Here is a 10099-nt window from a genome sequence, read left to right on the forward strand (position 1 = left end):
GGTCATTTGGGGTGGGTCGAGGTCGACAAAACCACAAATGAGTGAGTTGGTCATTTCGGGTGGGTCGAGGTCGACAAAACACCAAATGCGTAAGTTTGGTCATTTGGGATGGATCGAGGTCGACAAAACACAAATGAGTGAGTTTGGTCATTTGGGGGTGGCTAGAGGTCTACAAAACCCCAAATGAGTGAGTTAGGTCATTTGGGGTGGATCGAGGTCGACAAAACCCCAAATGAGTGAGTTAGGTCATTTGGGGTGGATCGAGGTCGACAGAACACCAAATGAGTAAGTTGGTCATTTGGGGTGGATTGAGGTTGACAAAACCACAAATGAGTGAGTTTAGGCCAAAACACAACCTAGGTCTCACCTTAATTGGGCCAAAAATTTCCTCACACAACATTAATCACAAACCATAACATAAATGAAAGAACACATCAAATGACCCAACTTAGTAATAATACATCACAAACTGATAATTCCTCACATGCCAATAATTCATCACAAACCAACCCTTAAATAACACTACAAACTGATCTTAATTAAAAGATTCAAAAAACAACATACAAACGAAGGTTCAGTGCTACAGAATTACTAGAGTTCAACACAGTCAAACTTAACACATTACGAGCTTTAGTCCAAAGCTATTACAAAAGGCAATGACCCACATGGTCAGGCAACAACTCAACTTGGTGCAGTGCTACAGAATTAGTCTTCATCACAAATAACCTTAATCTCGTGAAGCTTCCTCTTGTTACTGTCACCTGCTGTCTTGAGCTCAACAATGCAGGAAGCAAGAGTACTCTTCTCCATGGTCAACTTCTCCTTCTCTTTCATCAGCCCAGCAATGCAACCACCCACCTGATCCTTCTCTTTCTTCAGGTCATCCTTCTCTTTCTTCAGGTCAACATAGCAAATCTCCAAAGTCCTCTTATCAGGGCTCATCTTTTCCTTCTCTTTAAGATGATTGAACTTCAAATTCCTAATGATAGTGGCTTGAGCTACATGAATTAACTTTAACTGGTCATGAGCAGCCTTCCTTTTTTTGATCTCAGCATCCTTTGCCATGCCGCTTTCCACACTGATTGTAATGTTCTCAGCATCATTCACATGATTTACCTCAGGCTGGTTATCCTGTGAATCCAGGAGGTTGTTCACATCTTCAACAAGCTTCTCATATGTCTCCTTCAACTCATTTTTCTATGGTGTGAGATTGTGTATAGTACATGAATGCTCCAGGCATGCCATCCTATTGTTATGCTGGCTATCCACATACATAAGCCACAGCTCGTGAAGAGCATTCTGCAGATGATCTGGCCACTCCTCATCCACCCACTGCACTAATCCACAATTATTAGCACCCTGCAACAGAAAAAATCAGTTCAAACTTTAAGTCATTAGTTACAGATTAAGTTAATGTACCATATGCAATGAAGTTACAGATTAAATTAGTTACAGAAAAATTCAGTTAAGTTAATGTACCACATTCAATTAAGTTAATTGATACGTCTCCGTCGTATCTATAATTTTTGATTGTTCGATGCCAATATTCTACAACTTTCATATATTGGCAACTTTTTATACTATTTTTGGGACTAACATATTAACGAGTGCCTAGTGCCAGTTCCTGTTTGTTGCATGTTTTTTGTTTCGCAGAAAATCCATATCAAACAGAGTCCAAACAAGATAAAAACGGACGGAGATTTTTCTGGAATATATGTGATTTTTGGGAAGTGAAATCAACGCGAGACGATGCTCGAGGGGCCCACGAGGCAGGGGGCGCACCCCTGACCCTCGTGGCCACCCCGTAAGGCGGTTGATGCCCTTCTTTTGCCGCAAGAAAGCTAATATCCGGATAGAGATCGTGTTAAAATTTCAGCCCAATCGGAGTTACAGATCTCCGGGAATATAAGAAACGGTGAAAGGGTAGAATCTAAGAACGCGGAAACAGAGAGAGACAAGACAGATCCAATCTCGAAGGGGCTCTCGCCCCTCCCATGCCATGGAGGCCAAGGACCAGAGGGGAAACCCTTCTCCCATCTAGGGAGGAGGCCAAGGAAGAAGAAGAAGAAGAAGAAGGGGGCCCTCTCCCCCTCGCTTCCGGTGGCACCGGAGTGCCACCGGGGGCCATCATCATCATCGCAATCTTCACCAACAACTTCACCGCCATCATCACTAACTCTTCCCCCCTCTATGCAGCGGGGTAACCTCTCTCTTACCCGCTATAATCTCTACTTAAACATGGTGCTTAACGCTATATATTATTTCCCAATGATGTATGGCTATCCTATGATGTTTGAGTAGATCTGTTTTGTCCTAATGGTTATTTGATGATCGTGATTGGTTTGAGTTACATGTTTTATTATTGGTGCTGTCCTATGGTGCTCTCCGTGTCGCGCAAGCGTGAGGGATCCCCACTGTAGGGTGTTGCAATACGTTCATGATTCACTTATAGTGGGTTGCGTGAGTGACTGAAACACAAATCCGAGTAAGGGGGTTGTTGTGTATGGGATAAAGAGGACTTGATGCTTTAATGCTATGGTTGGGTTTTACCTTAATGATCTTTTGTAGTTGCGGATGCTTGCTAGAGTTCCAATCATAAGTGCATATGATCCAAGTAGATAAAGTATGTTAGCTTATGCCTCTCCCTCATATAAAATTGCAATAATGATTACCGGTCTAGTTATCGATTGCCTAGGGACAAATAAATTTCTCGTAACAAAAAGCTCTTTACTAAAATTAATTTAGTTGTGTCTTTATCTAAACAGCCCCTAGTTTTTATTTACATGCTCTTTATTATCTTGGAAACCTATCCAACAATACCTACAAAGTACTTCTAGTTTCATACTTGTTCTAGGTAAAGCGAACATCAAGCGTGCGTAGAGTTGTATCGGTGGTCGATAGAACTTGAGGGAATATTTGTTCTGCCTTTAGCTCCTCGTTGGGTTCGACACTCTTACTTATCGAAAACTGTTGCGATCCCCTATACTTGTGGGTTATCATTAATGTACCAGATTTAGTTAGCTTAATCCATCATATTCAGTTAAGTTAATCGATTAGATTCAGTTATGTTAATCTACCATATTCAGTTAATTTAATCTACAAGATTAAGTTAAATCAATCTACCTGATTCAGTTAATGAAGAGTTACTATGAACAATACAACAATAACTATGAACCCAAGAATAGAACAGAGTAACTCAATAGAACATGAACAGTAACTATGAACCCTAGAACATGAACAGTAACTATGAACCCTAGATGATGAATTCGACTGCTGCAAAGCTACAACTTCATACTTACTTCAGTGGCATAGGTAATGAACCTCCTCCCAGTGCTTATCCCCTCAAATGCAATACATTTCCTCCCTGGATTCCCATGCTCGCACATCACCATCAAATCGTCAGCAGCACGCTCGAACAATGGGTCATCAATTGTAGCTGGGATCTGGGCAATCCAACACAAACTTGTTCAAATCAAGCAGAACTCAACAGAACTAGTAACACCCTAGAACACAAATGAGCGGCGACCAAAACAAACAGAGAACCAGCGGAGTAAATGAAGGAAATATGCCCTAGAAGCAATAATAAAGTAGTTATTTATATTTCCTTATATCATGATAAATGTTTATTATTCATGCTAGAATTGTATTAACCGGAAACTTAGTACATGTGTGAATACATAGACAAATAGAGTGTCACTAGTTTGCCTCTACTTGACTAGCTCGTTGAATCAATGATGGTTATGTTTCCTAACCATAGACATGAGTTGCCATTTGATTAACGGGATCACATCATTAGAGAATGATGTGATTGACTTGACCCATCCGTTAGCTTAGCACGATGATCGTTTAGTTTGTTGCTATTTCTTTCTCCATAACTTATACATGTTCCTATGACTATGAGATCATGCAACTCCCAAATACCGGAGGAACACTTTGTGTGCTACCAAATGTCACAACGTAACTGGGTGATTATAAAGGTGCTCTACGGGTGTCTCCGATGGTGTTTGTTGAGTTGGCATAGATCGGGATTAGGATTTGTCACTCGGATTGTCGGATAGGTATCTCTAGGCCCTCTCAGTAATGTACATCACTATAAGCCTTGCAAGCAATGTAGCTAATGAGTTAGTTACAGGATGTAGCATTACAGAACGAGTAAAGAGACTTGCCGGTAACGAGATTGAACTAGGTATTGAGATACCGACGATCAAATCTCGGGCAAGTAACATACCGATGACAAAGGGAACAACGTATATCATTATGCGGTTTGACCGATAAAGATCTTCGTAGAATATGTAGGAACCAATATGAGCATCCAGGTTCCGCTATTGGTTATTGACCGGAGACGTGTCTCGGTCATGTCTAAATAGTTCTCGAACCCGTAGGGTCCGCACGCTTAACGTTCGGTGACGATCGTATTATGAGTTTATGTGTTTTGATGTATCGAAGGTAGTTCGGAGTCCTGGATATGATCACGGACATGACGAGGAGTCTCGAAATGGTCGAGACATAAAGATCGATATATTGGACGACTATATTTGGACATTGAAATGGTTCTGGGTGAGATCAGGCATGTACCCGGGAGGTTACCGGAACCCCCCGGAGGTATATGGGCATTATTGGGCCATAGTGGGAGAGAGGAGAAGGGATTAAAGCAGGGGTGCCCCCCCCAAGCCCAATCCGAATTGGGAGGGGGTTCCCCCCTTTCCTTCCTCCTTCCTCCCCCTTCCTTCTCCCCTAATCCAACTAGGGAAGGGGGAATCCTACTCCCGGTGGGAGTAGGACTCCCCTTGGGGCGCGCCTAGGAGGCCGGCCCCCTCCCCCTCCTCCACTCCTTTATATACGGGGGAGTGGGCACCCCATGGACACACAAGTTGATCATTGATCTCTTAGCCGGGTGCGGTGCCCCCCTCCACCATAATCCACCTCGGTCATATCGTAGCGGTGCTTAGGCGAAGCCCTGTTCTGGTAGCATCATCATCACCATCATCACGCCTCGTGCTGACGAAGCTCTCCCTCGACACTCTACTGGATCGTGAGTTCGTGGGACGTCACCGAGCCGAACATGTGCAGATCACGGAGGTGCCATACCTTCGGTGCTAGGATCGGTCGATCGTGAAGACGTATGACTACAACAACCGCATTGTCATAACGCTTCCGCTTACGTTCTACGAGGGTACGTGGACAACACTCTTCCCTCTCGTTGCTATGCATCACCATGATCTTGCTTGTGCGTAGGAATTTTTTTAAAATTACCGCGTTCCCCAATAGTGGCATCCGAGCTAGGTTTATGCGTAGATGTTATATGCACGTGTAGAATACAAAGGAGTTGTGGGTGTGGGTATATACATATTACTTGCCGTCACTAGTTGAGTCTCTATTCGGCGGTATTGTTGGATGAAGCGGCCCAGACCGACATTACGCGTACGCTTACGCGAGACTGGTTCTACCGACGTGCTTCGCACATAGGTGGCTGGTGGGTGTCAGTTTCTCGAACTTTAGTTGAATCGGATTCAATGAACAGGGTTCTTTCTGAAGATCAAAAAGCAACCACTACACCGTGTTGTGGTTTTCGATGCGTAGGTAAGAACGGTTCTTGCTCAGCCCGTAGCAGCCACGTAAAACTTGCAGCAACAAAGTAGAGTACGTCTAACTTGTTTTTGCATGGCATGTTGTGAAGTCATATGGTCAAGACATGATGCTAAATTATATTGTATGAGATGATCATGTTTTGTAACATAGTTATCGGCAACTGGCGGGAGCCATATGGTTGTCGCTTTATTGTATGAAATGCAATCGCCATGTAATTGCTTTACTTTATCAGTAAGCGATAGCGATAGTCGTAAAAGCAATAGTTGGCGAGACGACAACGATGCGTCGATGGAGATCAAGGTGTCAAGCCGGTGACGATGGTGATTAGGACGGTGCTTTGGAGATGGAGATCAAAGGCACAAGATGATGATGGCCATATCATATCACTTATATTAATTGCATGTGATGTTTATCCTTTATGCATCTTATTTTGCTTAATTCGATGATAGCATTATAAGATGATCTCTCACTGAATTTCAAGGTATAAGTGTTCTCCCTGAGTATGCACCATTGCAACAGTTCGTCGTGCCGAGATACCGCGCGATGATCGGGTGTGATAAGCTCTACGTTCCCATACAACGGGTGCAAGCCAGTTTTGCACATGCGGAATACTTGGGTTAAACTCGACGAGCCTAGCATATGCAGATATGGCCTCGGAACACTAAGACCGAAAGGTCGAGCGTGAATCATATAGTAGATATGATCAACATAGTGATGTTCACCATTGAAAACTACTCCATCTCACATGATGATCGGACATGGTTTAGTTGATGTGGATCACGTGATCACTTAGATGATTAGAGAGATGTCTATCTAAGTGGGAGTTCTTAAGTAATTTGATTAATTGAACTTTAATTTATCATGAACTTAGTACCTGATAGTATTTTGCATGTCTATGTTGTTGTAGATAGATGTCCCATGCTGTTGTTCCGTTGAATTTTAATGTGTTCCTAGAGAAAGCTAAGTTGAAAGATGATGGTAGCAACTACATGGACTGGTTCCGTCACTTGAGGATTATCCTCATTGCTGCATAGAAGAATTACGTCCTGGAAGCACCGCTAGGTGACAAACCCGCTGCAGGAGTAACGCCAGATGTTGTGAACACCTGGTAGAGCAAAGCTGATGACTACTCGATAGTTTAGTGTGCCATGCTTTACGGCTTAGAACCGGGACTTCAACGACATTTTGAACGTCATGGAACATATGAGATGTTTCAGGAGTTGACGTTAATATTTCAAGCAAATGCCCGGATTGAGAGATATGAAGTCTTCAATAAGTTCTACAACTGCAAGATGGAGGAGAATAGTTCTATCAGTGAACATATACTCAGAATGTCTGGGTACCACAACCACTTGACTCAACTGGGAGTTAATATTCCTGATGATAGTGTCATTGACAGAGTTATTCAATCACTGCCACCAAGCTACAAGAGCTTCATGATGAACTATAATATGCAAGGGATGGATAAGACGATTCCCGAGCTCTTTGCAATGCTAAAGGTCGCAGAGGTAGAAATCAAGAAGGAGCATCAAGTGTTGATGGTCAACAAGACCACCAGTTTCAAGAAAAAGGGTAAAGGGAAGAAGGGGAACTTCAAGAAGAACAGCAAGCCAGTTGCTGCTCAAGTGAAGAAACCCAAGTCTGGACCTAAGCCTGAGACTGAGTGCTTCTACTCCAAAATAACTGATCACTGGAAGCGGAACTACCCCAAGTATTTGGCAGAGAAGAAGGATGGCAAAGTGAAAGGTATATTTGATATACATTTTATTCATGTGTACCTTACTAATGCTCGCAGTAGTGCCTGGGTATTTGATACTGGCTTGGTTGCTAATATTTGCAACTCAAAACAGGGGCTACGGATTAAGCGAAGATTGGCTAAGGATGAGGTGACGATGCACATGGGAAATGGTTCCAAAGTCGATGTGATCGTCGTCGGCACGCTAGCTCTACAACTACCTTCGGGGTTAGTTTTAGACCTAAATAATTGTTATTTGGTGCCAGCGTTGAGCATGAACATTATATCTAGATCTTGTTTGATGCGAGACGGTTATTCATTTAAATCAAAGAATGATGGTTGTTCTATTTATATGAGTAATATCTTTTATGGTCATGCACCCTTAATGAGTGGTCTATTTTTACTAAATCTTGATAGTAGTGATACACATGTTCATAGTATTGAAGCCAAAAGATGCAGAGTTGATAATGATAGTGCAACTTATTTGTGGCACTGCCGTTTAGGTCATATTGGTGTAAAGCGCATGAAGAAACTCCATTCTGATGGACTTCTGGAATCACTTGATTATAAATCACTTGGTACTTGCGAACCATGCCTCATGGGCAAGATGACTAAAACTCCGTTCTCCGGAACAATGGAGCAAGCAACAGAGTTATTGGAAATCATACATACTGATGTATGTGGTCCAATGAACATTGAAGCTCACGGCGGATATCGTTATTTTCTGACCTTCATAGATGATTTGAGCAGATATGGGTATATCTACTTAATGAAACATAAGTCTGGAACATTTGAAAAGTTCAAAGAATTTCAGAGTGAAGTGGAAAATCATCATAACAAGAAAATCAAGTTTCTATGATCTGATCGTGGAGGTGAATATTTGAGTTATGAGTTTGGATTTCATTTGAAACAATGCGGAATAGTTTCGCAACTCATGCCACCTGGAACACCACAACGTAATTGTGTGTCCGAACGTCGTAGCCGCACTTTATTAGATATGGTGCGATCTATCATGTCTCTCATTGATTTACCGCTATCGTTTTGGGGTTATGCTTTAGAGACGGCTGCATTCATGTTAAATAGGGCACCATCTAAATCCGTTGAGACGACACCTTATGAACTATGGTTTGGCAAGAAACCCAAGTTGTCGTTTCTTAAATTTGGGGATGCGATGCTTATGTGAAAAAGCTTCAACCTGATAAGCTCGAACCCAAATCAGAGAAATGTGTCTTCATAGGATACCCAAAGGAGAATGTTGGGTACACCTTCTATCACAGATCCGAAGGCAAGATATTCATTGCTTAGAATGGATCCTTTCTAGAGAAGGAGTTTCTCTCGAAAGAAGTGAGTGAGAGGAAAATAGAACTTGACAAGGTAATTGGACCTTCTCCCTTATTGGAAAGTAGTTCATCACTGAAATCAGTTCCAGTGATTCCTACACCAGTAAGTGAGGAAGCTAATGATGATGATAATGAAAATTCTGATCAAGTTAGTGCCGAACCTCGTAGGTCAACCATAGTAAGATCCGCATCAGAGTGGTACGGTAATCCTGTTCTGGAAGTCATGTTACTTGGCCATGACGAACCTATGAACTATGAGGAAGCGATGATGAGCCCAGATTCTGCAAAATGGCTTGAGGCCATGAAATCTGAGATGGGATCCATGTATGAGAACAAAGTATGGACTTTGGTTGACTTGTCCGATGATCGGCAGGCCATAGAGAATAAATGGATCTTCAAGAACAAGACTGCCACTGACGGTAATATTACTGTCTACAAAGCTCGACTTGTTGCAAAAGGTTTTCGACAAGTTCAAGGAGTTGACTACGATGAGACCTTCTCACCCATAGTGATGCTTAAGTCCGTCCGAATCATGTTAGCAATGGCCGCATTTTATGATTTGGCAAATGGATGTCAAAAACTGCATTCCTTAATGGATATCTTAAAGAAGAGTTGTATATGATGCAACCAGAACGTTTTGTCGATCCAAAAGGTGCTAACAAAGTGTGCAAGCTCCAGCGATTCATTTATGGACTGGTGCAAGCCTCTCGGAGTTGGAATATATGTTTTGATAATGTGATCAAAGCATATGGTTTTATACAGACTTTTGGAGAAGCCTGTATTTACAAGAAAGTGAGTGGGAGCTCCGTAGCATTTCTGATATTATATGTAGATGACATATCGTTGATCGGAAATGATACTGAATTTCAGAATAGCATAAAAGGATACTTGAATAAGAATTTTTCAATGAAAGACCTCGGTGAAGCTGCTTATATATTGGGCATCAAGATCTATAGAGATAGATCAAGATGCTTAATTGGACTTTCACAAAGCACATACCTTGATAAAGTTTTGAAGAATTTCAAAATGGATCAGGCAAATAAAGGGTTCTTGCCTGTATTACAAGGTGTGAAGTTGAGTCAGACTCAATGCCCAACCACTGCAGAAGACGATAGAGAGAAAATGAAAGGTGTTCCCTATGCTTCAGCCATAGGCTCTATCATGTATGCAATGCTGTGTACCAGACCTGATGTGTGCCTTGCTATCAGTTTAGCAGGGAGGTACCAAAGTAATCCAAGAGTGGATCACTGGACAGCGGTCAAGAATATCCTGAAATACCTAAAAAGGACTAAGGATATGTTTCTCATATATGGAGGTGACAAAGAGCTCGTCATAAACGGTTACGTCGATGCAAGCTTTGACACTAATCCGGATGACTCTAAGTCACAAACCGGATACGTGTTTTTATTAAATGGTGGAGCTGTCAATTGGTGCA

The sequence above is a fragment of the Triticum dicoccoides genome, chromosome 2A (genome assembly GCF_002162155.2).
Source record: "Triticum dicoccoides isolate Atlit2015 ecotype Zavitan chromosome 2A, WEW_v2.0, whole genome shotgun sequence".
NCBI classification, from domain to species: Eukaryota; Viridiplantae; Streptophyta; class Magnoliopsida; order Poales; family Poaceae; genus Triticum; species Triticum dicoccoides.